At 31.2% G+C, this 12,659-nt stretch overlaps 1 protein-coding gene across 6 annotated transcripts in view; it reads right to left on the reverse strand.

Moving 5' to 3' along the window:
- Positions 1-12,659, reverse strand: part of LOC123529608 (uncharacterized) — a 76,499-nt gene that overhangs the window by 20,100 nt on the left and 43,740 nt on the right. The window lies entirely within an intron of this gene.

Consider the following 12,659-nt stretch of genomic DNA (forward strand, 5'->3'; position numbering starts at 1 on the left):
AATTTAATTGATGTTGAGTAATGTCCCGACCAATTAAATAATAACTCTTATAGCGAAGCAATTGTTCTCACTCCTTAACAATAAAATAATTACTTAAAATTTAATAAAAGAAATTAAAAGTTTGTTTATTCAATGATTATGATCTTTTTATCAAAAGTAACAAAATAAAACCAGAAAAAGAAATGATAATTGCTGGATTTTATTAGAAATTAAAGAAGCGTTCAGTTGCATTTTTAATAGATAAAATGGAATATGAACAGAACGATTTTTTATATTAAAAATGCATAATTCCCCTTGTGTTGTCTAAATAACGACTCTTTTATGTATAATAAAATCCAGCAATAAAGAGTTATCATTATTCAAAATACACATATAATTTATTATTTCTAAAAGTTATGTGCCTGAATGCATTTTTTATATATTTGATTAAAAAAACAAACAAACAAAAACCCAAAAAACACAGCAATCATGAAATGTAAATGTTAAAAAACTTGAATATTAAAAATATGAAAAAACATTGTTGTATCTTATCACTTTGTTTATTTAGCCCTAATTCAGTCAAGCTTTCTAAACTCGTTATAAAGGTGAGAACTGACTTGCTCTGAAGGTGAGAAATATCACCTGTAATTTATGTACTGCACAGTAGCTATACAGTAGCTTATTATAATAAACAGAAGCAAGTCTATCAATGGTCCAGTCTTGTGTATTGGCCCTTACAACCAATATGCAGACCTTATCATTCCCATAGGCCACATACCTGGCATACCAGAATCAGTGTCTTTAAAAGACAGTAACATGCACCGTGCACAACTAGGGTTGGTACTGATCACTTGTGTGAAGTTTCATTTAATTGTGTGGCACATGTGCAAGGGTTCAGGAGATTAGGTGTGCACAAGATTGCATATGCAGACTGTATGTATATAGTATATTAACAAAAAGCAAAGTCCCATAACTATGCAGTTTTTTTTCTGAAAGAACCTAACATGCACCATGCACAACTAGGGTTACTACTAATCACTTGTGTGAAGTTTCATTTAATTGTGTGCATGGGTTCAGGAGATTTAACATGCAAAAAATTGCATATGCAGACTCCATGTATGCCCTTTTCCCCGATATTCCGAGCTCCTTAACCAGTATTTTAGTTCTTGTCAGTAACAGATTTAAGTGTCAAAAGATTTTTTGCTATAGTTAAACTTAAAAATCCCCTTGAAGAAAAATTCTAGGGACTGCTGTCAATGAATAATCTAGGCTTTCACATGATGACCCTTATCCTCTGAAACAGCCAGATGCTTTCTCGTTGAACCGAGACTTGTGATCATAAATTTGTACTAGCTCTCAAATACAAATGTTTTTGGGGATTTCTTTTGGAAAAAGTTTTTCTTTTTTTAAATTAAGAAATGATGTATAATTGTGTTTGCAGACATAAAAGTTTTATAATAAGTTGTTTCAGTTTGCTATAGGAAGGTTATATATTACCCCAGTGATATTAGATAAGCAAATTTTGTGCCAAAATGTTCTGTTGTGTATATTTCTATTTTAATGTGAGTAATACTACTGCTTTTATTCTTGTTTAACTGTCATATGATACACGCCATGAGAAAACCAACATAGTGGCTTTGCAACCAGCATGGATCCAGACCAGCCTGTGCATCCGCGCAGTCTGGTCAGGATTCATGCTGTTCGCTAACGGTTTCTCTGATTGCAATAGGCTTTGAAAGTGAACAGCATGGATCCTGACCAGACTGCGTGGATGCATAGGCTGGTCTGGATCCATGCTGGTCGCAAATGCACTATGTTGTTTTTCTCATGGCGCGGCTCATATGATTTGCCACAACATGCATACAATTTAGACACTGGAAATAGCTGCAAATGCAAATTTTCTGAAGGAAAGCTTGGAATTACGAGAAAGAGGCATACATGTATATAGTAAAGTCACAAAAAACAAAGTCCCGTAACTCAGCAAATTTTTTTTCTGAAAGAACCTAACATGCAGCATGCACAACTACTGTTGTTACCAATCACTTGTATGAAGTTCATTAAATTGTGTCAAGGGGATGACAGACAGACAACCTTAAACCAGTATACCCCCTTACAACTTCGTTGTTTGGGGTGGGGTACAATAACTGGCAAAGAAGGCAGTTTTTCAGAAAAACTGCTGTTCAACTGCAAAATTGAGAAAGGGTAGTAACTGCTTTGTCTGAAATGTAGTTTGTTTATTTGCTTTGGATAGCACTCTCCCGTATGTAAGGATCTGTGACGTCACCGATAATGTCTGCTATCTAAAAATAGCACGGGACTCGATTTGCGGACAAACAATCAGTGCATTCACTGTGCAATAGCATAAGTAAACCATAGATTTTGCATTTATTTCGTTATAATTGTTCAAGTTCTAGCCTGCACATCGCAAATAAATGTTTTTTCTTCACTTTTTATTTCAATTAAATAGTCTGAAACTTTTATTTTTACCATGTTAAAAACCATACCGTTTTTTCATAAATATATATGTTGAATGGAAAAGTTATTATATTATTTGTTCATTTTGTGACACCAGTTTTTAAAAAAAAAAAATATTGAGAAAAAAAATTATAATCATCGGAAAAATTTGTTAATCCCCAATTTAAAAGCGTTAATAAAAAAAAAATGTATTCACAGAATGAGAAAAATAAAAATCAAATTGTTCTTTTAATTACCGTAAAAATGAAATTATGTAAAAACTTATTTTTTTTGTTTTTTTAAAAGTTTTTAAAAAATTTTAATACTTGTAAATGAAAAAAAATCTTAGATGCATAACTTAAATTTTATTAAATTTTGAAATGTGATGAACAACTAGTGCCATAGTTAAAGTACACAGCATACACATTATTTTTTTGGGCCCACATATCATTTCTTCGTTGAAACAATTAACAACTCTGTGATATACATATGTTTTTTTTTAAAAAATGACCCTTGGTGACTATTGATTTTTGATTTTGGTAGAAAATTTAAGGTGTTACTGAAAAAACAGTTGCCCATTAAAAAAAATCCATTTTTTTTTCAAAAATCAGATAAAATGTTTTTTTTTACTATAAGGAAATTTTTGACGACACCGCCCACGTGACATCTCAACCATCTTTTGGGGTATATAATCAGTTTGCGTTTTGGGTTTTGTGGAATTATTTAAAAAATGAAATCATTTAGTTATGATTTTAATTGTGCTGAAATGTTCGTTAAAACGTATATAAAAATGTTTTAGAAAAAAATTTTTTAAACCACAAGGCTTTTTCCCTGGCCGAATTCGAAATTTTTGTAATGAAAATTTTTTAGGTGATTAATAAAACCCCCCGCCCGGGCCCGGGCCCAAAAACCCACGGAAATAGCCGATTTTTTTTTTTTTAGGGAAAACCCCGGGAAAAACTTCGGAGGAAGGAATTAATTAGAATGAATCGGTCATATCAACTTAATTTTTGTTTTTAAAAAAAAACCAAAAAAACCCCCCTGAACTTTTTCCCGCGAGGAATTTCTTTGTGAATGGGTTAAAAACTGCGTGTTCTTTTGATTGCAAAACGTCTTAAGGGGTGGGTTTCCTTCATTTTGTTGTGCGAGTCCAACCCGGGAAGAAAAAGTACGATTTACGCGACTTTTTACGACAAATAAATGTGTTTGATTTTATTCTTCTGAAAAAAAATCAAAATTTTTGTCTTCGATCTGATGTTTTTAGGTTTAATATGCAGAAAAATAAATAAATTCCCGCAGAAACGCTTAAAACAATGTTCCCTTAAAATGACGTCATTGAGTATGACGTAAGTGTCAGTTCCCGCGAAAAATTTAATAGCTTTTATCTTGAAAGTCGAAATTCTGTACATTTTTATTTTAACTTTTTTTCAAAAACCATTATTGCTGAAATTTTTTAGATTTTTTTGGTCGAAATAATAAATATTTTGCTTCTTTTGGTATTTACTAAAATGTTACGGGGAAGTAAGAAAAAAGGATGGGAAACCCAAATGTTTTTTGGAAATATAGTTAGGTGAAAGGTTACTTTTCGGCCATTTTCAAAAAAAAAGTCTAGAGTTTGTTTTGTAATCCCTTTTTTGGTTCCATTGAAATTTTTTACTTACTACAAAAAACTAAGATCTAAAATTTTAAAATTTCAGTGAAAATTGTGGTTCTTAATGAATTGTGTTACCATGGAAAACGAACCCCCTGACCTGTACTAAAGTAAAATTCAAAAGCTTTGACACTGTCTATTTAAGAAAAACAGCCTCGGTTTTTTTATTTTTTTCAACAATTCATGGAATAATAGCACAGCGAACGTTTTTTCCTGAAAAAGGCAACGGGGGGTACTGCTGTACGTATTTCTAAGCTTGAAATTTGTTTGAATAAATGCAAATAACACAAAAAGAAAACCTACGTTAGAAATAATTTTTTAAAAACTAATAAACTAGAAAGTAATTTTATTCAATTTTTTTTAAGAAATTAGACAAACAGAAGATTAAGTATTTTAAACACCTGTTGCCATGGTTATTTTAAAATTAAGAAAAAAGGGTCCATGTAAAGGGCGGGTATTTGAAATAAATTCCCAAATATTTCATGTTGGGTCATTACGAATGGCATGAAGCCGTCGAAAACCTCTTTTTTTCATACATAGTTGTTTAAAAATGAGGGGAAAAATGCGTTACCAGGGAACACGGGGCCCCGCGACTATCTTTTTAAGTTATTAGAAAGGTAAGTGTATACCAGTAAAATTATCAATTATGCGGTTTCTACGGAATAAAAACTAAATTACACTAAAAGTTTTAAATACCCGTATTCCTTTTTTCCTATGAAATCCCTTTTTGGGAGGGTCATGTTCTTCAAACTGGATAAAAATTGAATTAAGGGCGGCCAAAATTTGGTTTGTGCATTAAAACTTATATTAACGAAAACAAAATCTGCTGCGGTTCAAAAAAAATTTTTCCCTTGAAAAGGACCTACCCCCTTAATATATTTGTAAACTTGTAACAGGAAGTCGTTATACGTAGCGTTGTTTTGACGAGCAGTTCCCGATTTTGACGTTACTTTATATACATTTTATAATAGTTTTGCCAAAAAAGTTGTTATATTTCGAAAAAGGAACCCTCTCGGGCTCAAAGAGTTTTTGTTTCACCTGTCACCCCAAACCCTAAAAAATTCTTTGTGTCCGGTAACATCCTAAAAAAATAGTAGAAAAAGACAGGATTTTTTTACTTTTTTTTTCAATGAGACTTTAGGGAAAAATTATTTTTATTCAAAAAAAAAAAAAATTAAGAAAAATTTTCTAAATCACTGAAAATTTTTTAAAAAATAGAATAGCAGTTTTTTAAATTTTTATTAAAAAGTTTTTTTTAAAAAAATCTAAAAGGGACCATATAACATTTAGGGCAGTAAAAAAAAGGATGGGTCGGGATACCGATTACGCCAAAGATGCAGCGTTGAATATTGAAAGTTTTACACACGGTACCCCAATTTTAAAAATTTTTCCTGTAAAAATATATGAAAAAAAATACGAGATGGTTTGTTCACGCAGTTTTCCCGGTATCTCTTGAACTTAGTCGACTAAAATGACGACGATAAAAAGTCACAAATTGAATATTTTGTGGTACTTTGCAGTTTGTGGGGTAGCCTTTGCCTTTCGATAATCGTTTTCATATTCGGGGGTTGTTAAATGTTTTAACTATTTTTTTTTAAGTTTTGAAATTTTTTTCCTGAATAAATGACTTTTTAAATTTATATTAAAATTTAGTTCAAAAAATATAGAGAAAATCGAGATAAAAATTTTTTCCCTTTTTTTCATTTTTGAAAAGATGTTCGAAAACCGGGGGGTCGGGGGGTCCCCTGTCAGCGGTTTTGACCGTGATAACAGTCCCTTCTTTCGGTGCGAGTAGGGGTATTTGGGGCGGAAGCAGTCTCAAATGTATTTCACATATTTGGGTGAACCAAAACTGACGCGAAAAGAAATTTTTTAAATGGGAAAAAAATTACCTTTTAAAACGCATAAATATACAAATTTTCACAGTTTCGTAAAAAAAGACCAAGTAAAAAAACTTGTTAAGGTTCTTTTGGGAAATTTTTACCAATGTCTCCCCTTTCAGATTTGATTTAGTACTTAAAAAAATTAAACTCGTGGTTAGACATATTTTAAAAAAACTTTAAATTTATTTGGGTTTTTTTGAATTTTAATTGTATAAGAAGCCTTTTATCAGTTGCTAGTGTCGGCATTTTGATACAGAACAATAAAAGAATCTTTTGAGCCCGTAATAAAATTTTTACAAAAAGTCTCGAAAAAGCAAAAAAAAAATTTGAAGGGAGTTTTCTTCAAATCTCAAAATTTCTTCATAAATTTTTTTTTTTTTTTTAAAATTTTTCAATATTTTCAAGTATGCAGACGATTACGCTAACACGCTTTCTTTAAAAGGGTTTGTGACCCCACCGGAAAGTGAAATGTTCTTGGATCTTATTGGCAGCTTTAAAGCTGGCGCATTTTGAGACCTTTTCGTTTTTTTGAGTTTTTCATTTGGGGAACCAAAAACCATTGTAATTTTTGCAAATAAAATGTTGCTCTTTTTTTTATTGACCGAGTACGATAGTTGCAGTTTTTTACGAAAGATTGGTGAATTCTTAGTATAATTGGTTTGTTAAATGCCCTTGTGGCCAAACCCTAAGCATCTCAGAAAAAGTTTTAAAAACCTTTCAATTTTTTTTTTAACTTTACGGGAAAGAAAGTGTAAGAGCGGGGTTTTCCAAAAACAAGTTGCATCCTTTATAACTCGTTTAAATAATAGTAAAAGTTGTCTTCACCCCAAAATTTCATTGTTTGAAAAGGAAAAAATTTGTACTCCTTACGCAAATCGCTGGGGAAAACACATTTTTGCTCAACCCCAAAATTTTATAGTTGTGATTTCTGTTTTACGGGTTTAAATTTTTTTTTTTGGGTTCCAATCCAAAAGAATTATGTTTAATTTGTATAAAAGGCCATGAAACCAATATTTTCAAATGGAATGACTAGTGGTGTTTTTTTTTTTACAAATACAAAAATTATATAAAAAACAATTGAAATTTTAATATGAGCGAAAAATAAAAAAGGGGTCTTCTTTGTTTTCACGGTATTGTCTAATTTTTTTCCTACCCCATTTTCACGCGCAGCATTTCCCAAATCAATTTTTAATACAAATGTTGTATCTAAGGGGGAAAAAAAGTTAATCATCACAAAAAAGTTTACAACAGCAAAATTTCATTAATTTATTTATTTGTTTCATTTTTGATTTTTTCCGATTTTTTTGTTACGCGTGTTCCCGAATACATGTTACACACAAAAGCGGCGTAAAGAAAAAATAATATGTACTTTTATTAAAAAAATTTTATGATCGTTTGCCACTTAGTAGTATCTTTTATTTTCTGAAAAGTTTCCCGAAAGTTTTTTAAGAAAAAAAATTATAAAAAGACTTCAGGTTCATTTTTATGCTGTGGTGCTAGGGAAATTTTGATTGGGTATCAAAGTCCCGACCAACTTTAAAAGCAGAATTAGCCGGAAGAATTTTCCTGTTGTGGCCTTTTGGGTTTTAAGCCCAATTTCGTAACTTTTTTTTATTCATTTACATTTTAAATACTAAATTCTTTCTCTAAAGTAACTTACAATTGTCGCCCTTTAAAAAATTATCCCGGGTAAGTTTTTTGAGGGGTCACTCTTAGGGAAAACATTTTTTATTTTTTTTCCGAAAAAATAAAGAAAAGATTTATTTAACATTAAAAAAATTATTACTTACCCCAAAAATGAAGAAGAATTAAGGAGGGTTTAAGTAAGCACTTTTGAAATTGTCGCGCTTTGCTGTATAAAAACATTTCTTTTTTATAGGTATCTATTCTTGAGGTTACATAACGCTGTGTTTGGGCATATTCAACAAAATCAGCAGCAGTAACATTCGAAAAACGGCGATAATACGGAACTATAATGAGAGCACTCATTTTTTATATTTGTTTGTGGTTTGTTTAATTTCCAAACTGATGGTGATAGTTTAGTTTTATATTTGAGACTCAAAAAAAGTTTTCAAAAAAGTTGCATGAGAACAACATTAAAAAGCGAAAAAAAAAAATGGCCGGTTCACAATGTTTGAACAGAAGATAAAGTAATTTTTAATCCCATGTAAAATAAGCGCATCGTCTTTTTAAACCGTACGAAATATCGATCTCTCTAGGGAGACAGAAATGTAATATCACATCGCAGAAAAACAAAATAGCGTTGTTTCGCATGTGTATGAAAAAAATTTTTTTTTTCATTAAAATTATATTTAAGTCATTTCCCTTGTTCTAGAGTAGTCACATGTTTAAAAATAAAAAAAACGTATTTCTCGAAGGCGGAGCCAAACACACATATTTTACCTCCCCTGTGACGCCACGCGTTATTACGTTAAAAAAAGCGACGTCGTATACTTAACCACGAAAGATGACCCCAAGGGCAGAAATTTTTATCTAAATTTTTTTTTAGAGTAGGGTGGTTATAATAAAACAATTGTCGTTTTTTTGTGTGGTCGATATGTGGATTTTTCGACCGTTAAAGCGATATCAAACCGATAAAATTTGCTCTAGGGTTTATATTGCTTATCAGGGAAAAATCCACATATTATGACCAAGCCATGAGAAACCAACTTGTCTATTCGATTTCATGATTTTTTTTTAGTTTATACAAATTTGTTTTTTGCTCGTTTTGATGAAAATTCAGCTTTTGTAACCCCTCTCGATCCGCTTCCGGAAAAAACCAGTACTGGTGTATATGAGAATATGGTCGTGACCCCCCGGGGGCTCGAACCCACGACCTCTGGATTTTTACGGCCAACACCTTTTCCCCAGCCACCCCTCCCTACTGCGATTTAAAAACCCTTAGCAAACAGCAGGATCCTGACCAACGGGGGGATGTTGGTTTTCTATGGCGGGTCTATCGACCTCACCAAGAGGCAATTATTGTATAATATCACTGCGCAGAAAATTTAAAAAAACGTTTTGCGACGAGATATAAAAGCTTATGATTATTATTCAAAAATTAAATAATGGGGGAAAAATGCATTGGACATTGTGTGGGGTTTTTAATAATTTAACATTTAATTGCACCATTTGTAACCCCTGCTTTAAAAAGTTATTTTAAAAACAAAAAATTTTAAAATTGTGGAATAGTTTATAACAAAAAGCAAAAAACAAGTTCGTAGTCCGCCCGTTTTTTTTTTAATTCTGTGTTTAAAAAAATATGCAGTATTTTTAAATAAAAAAAAGAGAAACAAAAATTTAAAAAATCAAAAACAAAAAAAAAACGTTAGCAGTAAATTGTTTTAAAAAAGAAGTTCATTTTTCATTAAACCCTTTTTCCGTTTGATATTTAAAAGTTTTTTATTTTTTTGTTTTAAAAAGAAGAGCGGAATGTTTCGGTGGTGTGGTGGGGGGGGGGGGGGGGGGCGGGTGAGGGTTCGAAACTTTGCGACCCCACTTTTATTTTTATACTCCATTATTCATTTCCAAACTACTAAACTTCGGGTATATTCCATACAAAATCACCCCTTTTGTTTAAAGCTAAATCAATGATTTTATCGTTTGAGCAACATTTTTTGATATTTTTTTTTTTAGTTTTTTTTGTTTTTCAGGAAAAAAAACCTATACATAGGTTTTTTCCCCCTTTGGAAAAGTTTACTTTTTATATTTTTTTTGAAATTTTGTAAATTTCCTCCCCTTTTTTTTTGAAAAAAATTAAAAAGGGACTTGTTTTTTTGATTTGATGTAATTATTTTTTATTTTGTTTATATTTTAAATTTTAATACTTTTAACAACCGAACCAAATGGCAAGTAGAAAACAGCGCATAGCTTTTGGTTTTTCCCATTTGATCTATTTTGGTTGCCAAAACCCGGGAAGGCAGAAGGATTAAAATGATTTCAAAAACTTTAATTTTTTAGTTAAATTTTTGCAAAATGTGTACTTTTTCAAGCAAACTTCGCAACCTTAATATAAGAGGTTTATATTTATATTTTCCCTAAAACAAGATATTTTCATTAAAATAATACTTATATGCTAAAACGCTATCTTGGTCGGGCAACCAAATTTTTATAAATACTTCCAGTGCACGGTATAGACCCTTCGCCTTATACACAACCTAGTGTCACATAGTTAGATGTGAAATAACGACGTACATTTAACTAGCCTGTCCATTCTGTTGAAAGTGTCCTGCAAACTGCTATCTCGTGTCTGTCCGGTACACAAAATGACACATCGACTGCCGAACGTATTACTTCTTTGATTGAGTGTGATTCAAATATCTTGTTATGTTAGGTCTTTGCTTATGTCAAGTGCAATATTTCATCAAACATACGTATCATCAATATTAAATACTTTGCTTCTACTTTTGTAATAATGAAATAAAATACACATAATTGCCTTGATAAAGATGACGGTATCACCATTCGTAATTATATTAGCCTTCCGTCCGTAAGTTTCCGGTGGTTTCCGTACAATCGGAATCGGCTATTTCCGTGGTTTCGGCCGGGCCGGGCCGGGCCGGGTTTTATTAATAACCAATTTTTAGAAGTATTATTGTAGAATATGGGGTAATGTGCATGCAACATACTTTTTAACAGTACCTTGTTTTGAATCGTCTTGTTAAAACAATATGTCTGTATATTTTGTATATTTTCTACATTCGTTCCAATATATTTCTTTAATTAGATATTTTTTCATCTCTTTTATTTACTCTGTTAACAAGAGCGACAATTTTACACAGGTGGCATGTTACTTTTTTTTTTTTATTCCTTTCAAAGTTTACTCGGATTGTAAATGATTCGTAATATATAGAAAACGCTCCCTTGTCCGCAATTCGCGTATTGCATTATGGTATACCTGCTGTATGTTCTATTTATAGAACACGGGAGTGTGCTGATAGCACTCTCCCGTATGTAAGGATCTGTGACGTCACCGATAATGTCTGCTATCTAAAAATAGCACGGGACTCGATTTGCGGACAAACAATCAGTGCATTCACTGTGCAATAGCATAAGTAAACCATAGATTTTGCATTTATTTCGTTATAATTGTTCAAGTTCTAGCCTGCACATCGCAAATAAATGTTTTTTCTTCACTTTTTATTTCAATTAAATAGTCTGAAACTTTTTATTTTATATCCATGTTAGAAATAACATACCGATTTTTCATCAATATATATGTATGAATGGATGATGTTATTATATTATTCTGTTCATTTTGTGACATCCAGTTTTAAAAAAAAAATATTGAGAAAAAATAATTATAATCACTCGGAAAAATTTGTTAATACCAAATTGAAAGCGTTAATAAAAACAAAAATGTATTCACAGAACTGAGAACAATAAAAATCAAATTGTTCTTCTTAATTACCGTCAAATAGAAATCTATGTCAACATTATTTTTTTTTGTAATTTTTATAAAGTGTTTATAAATTTAATACTTGTGAATGCAAAAAAATCTTATGATCGCATAACTTCAATTTATTAAAATTTTGAAATGTGATGAACAACATATGTGCCATATGTTAAAGTACACAGTCATACACATTATTATTTTCGGCCACATATTCAGTTCTTCGTTGAAACAATTAACAACTCTGTGATATACATATGTTGTGTTTTATAACAAATGACCCCTTAGTGTGACATATGTAGATATTTGATTTTGGTAGTAATATTAAGGTGTTATCTGATAAAACATGTTGCTCATCTAAAGAAAATCCATTTTTATTTCTACTAAATCATGCATAAATATGTATTTTTACTATAAGGAAATGTTTGACGGACACCGACCACAGCTGACATCTCAACCATCTCATTGGGTATCATAATCAAGTTTGCGTCTTGTGTTGTGTGAATCAGTAGTTTAAAATGAAATACATTTAGTTATGATTTTAATAGTGCTGATAATGTTCGTTGAACGATATGGATCAAAATGATTTAGCATTAAATGTTTTAACCACAAGTGCTCTTCAGCGTGCCGAATTCGCAAAATATTGTAATGAAAATTTTTAGAAGTATTATTGTAGAATATGGGGTAATGTGCATGCAACATACTTTTTAACAGTACCTTGTTTTGAATCGTCTTGTTAAAACAATATGTCTGTATATTTTGTATATTTTCTACATTCGTTCCAATATATTTCTTTAATTAGATATTTTTTCATCTCTTTTATTTACTCTGTTAACAAGAGCGACAATTTTACACAGGTGGCATGTTACTTTTTTTTTTATTCCTTTCAAAGTTTACTCGGATTGTAAATGATTCGTAATATATAGAAAACGCTCCCTTGTCCGCAATTCGCGTATTGCATTATGGTATACCTGCTGTATGTTCTATTTATAGAACACGGGAGTGTGCTATTCAGCACTGTTTTTCAAATCTTCAACAGCATTTCAGTTATGTAATACCGGGCAGTTAACCTGAATAGTTTTGTTTCTAATTTTGTACCAACACTAATCTATTCTCTGCAAGCAGCTAATTAATTAATTCCCCACATAAATAACAGGTGGAAGATGAATGATTTCAGACACAGTTGCTGAACTGCTTGGTAGTACAAGGTAGATGTTGCAAATTTGTCAGCACACAAATCGTTAAGCATAATCGTATCACATAATTATACAACTCAATATAGCGTTTCACAAAACAAAAC

The sequence above is a fragment of the Mercenaria mercenaria genome, chromosome 13 (assembly GCF_021730395.1).
Source record: "Mercenaria mercenaria strain notata chromosome 13, MADL_Memer_1, whole genome shotgun sequence".
In the NCBI taxonomy this organism is placed as follows: domain Eukaryota; kingdom Metazoa; phylum Mollusca; class Bivalvia; order Venerida; family Veneridae; genus Mercenaria; species Mercenaria mercenaria.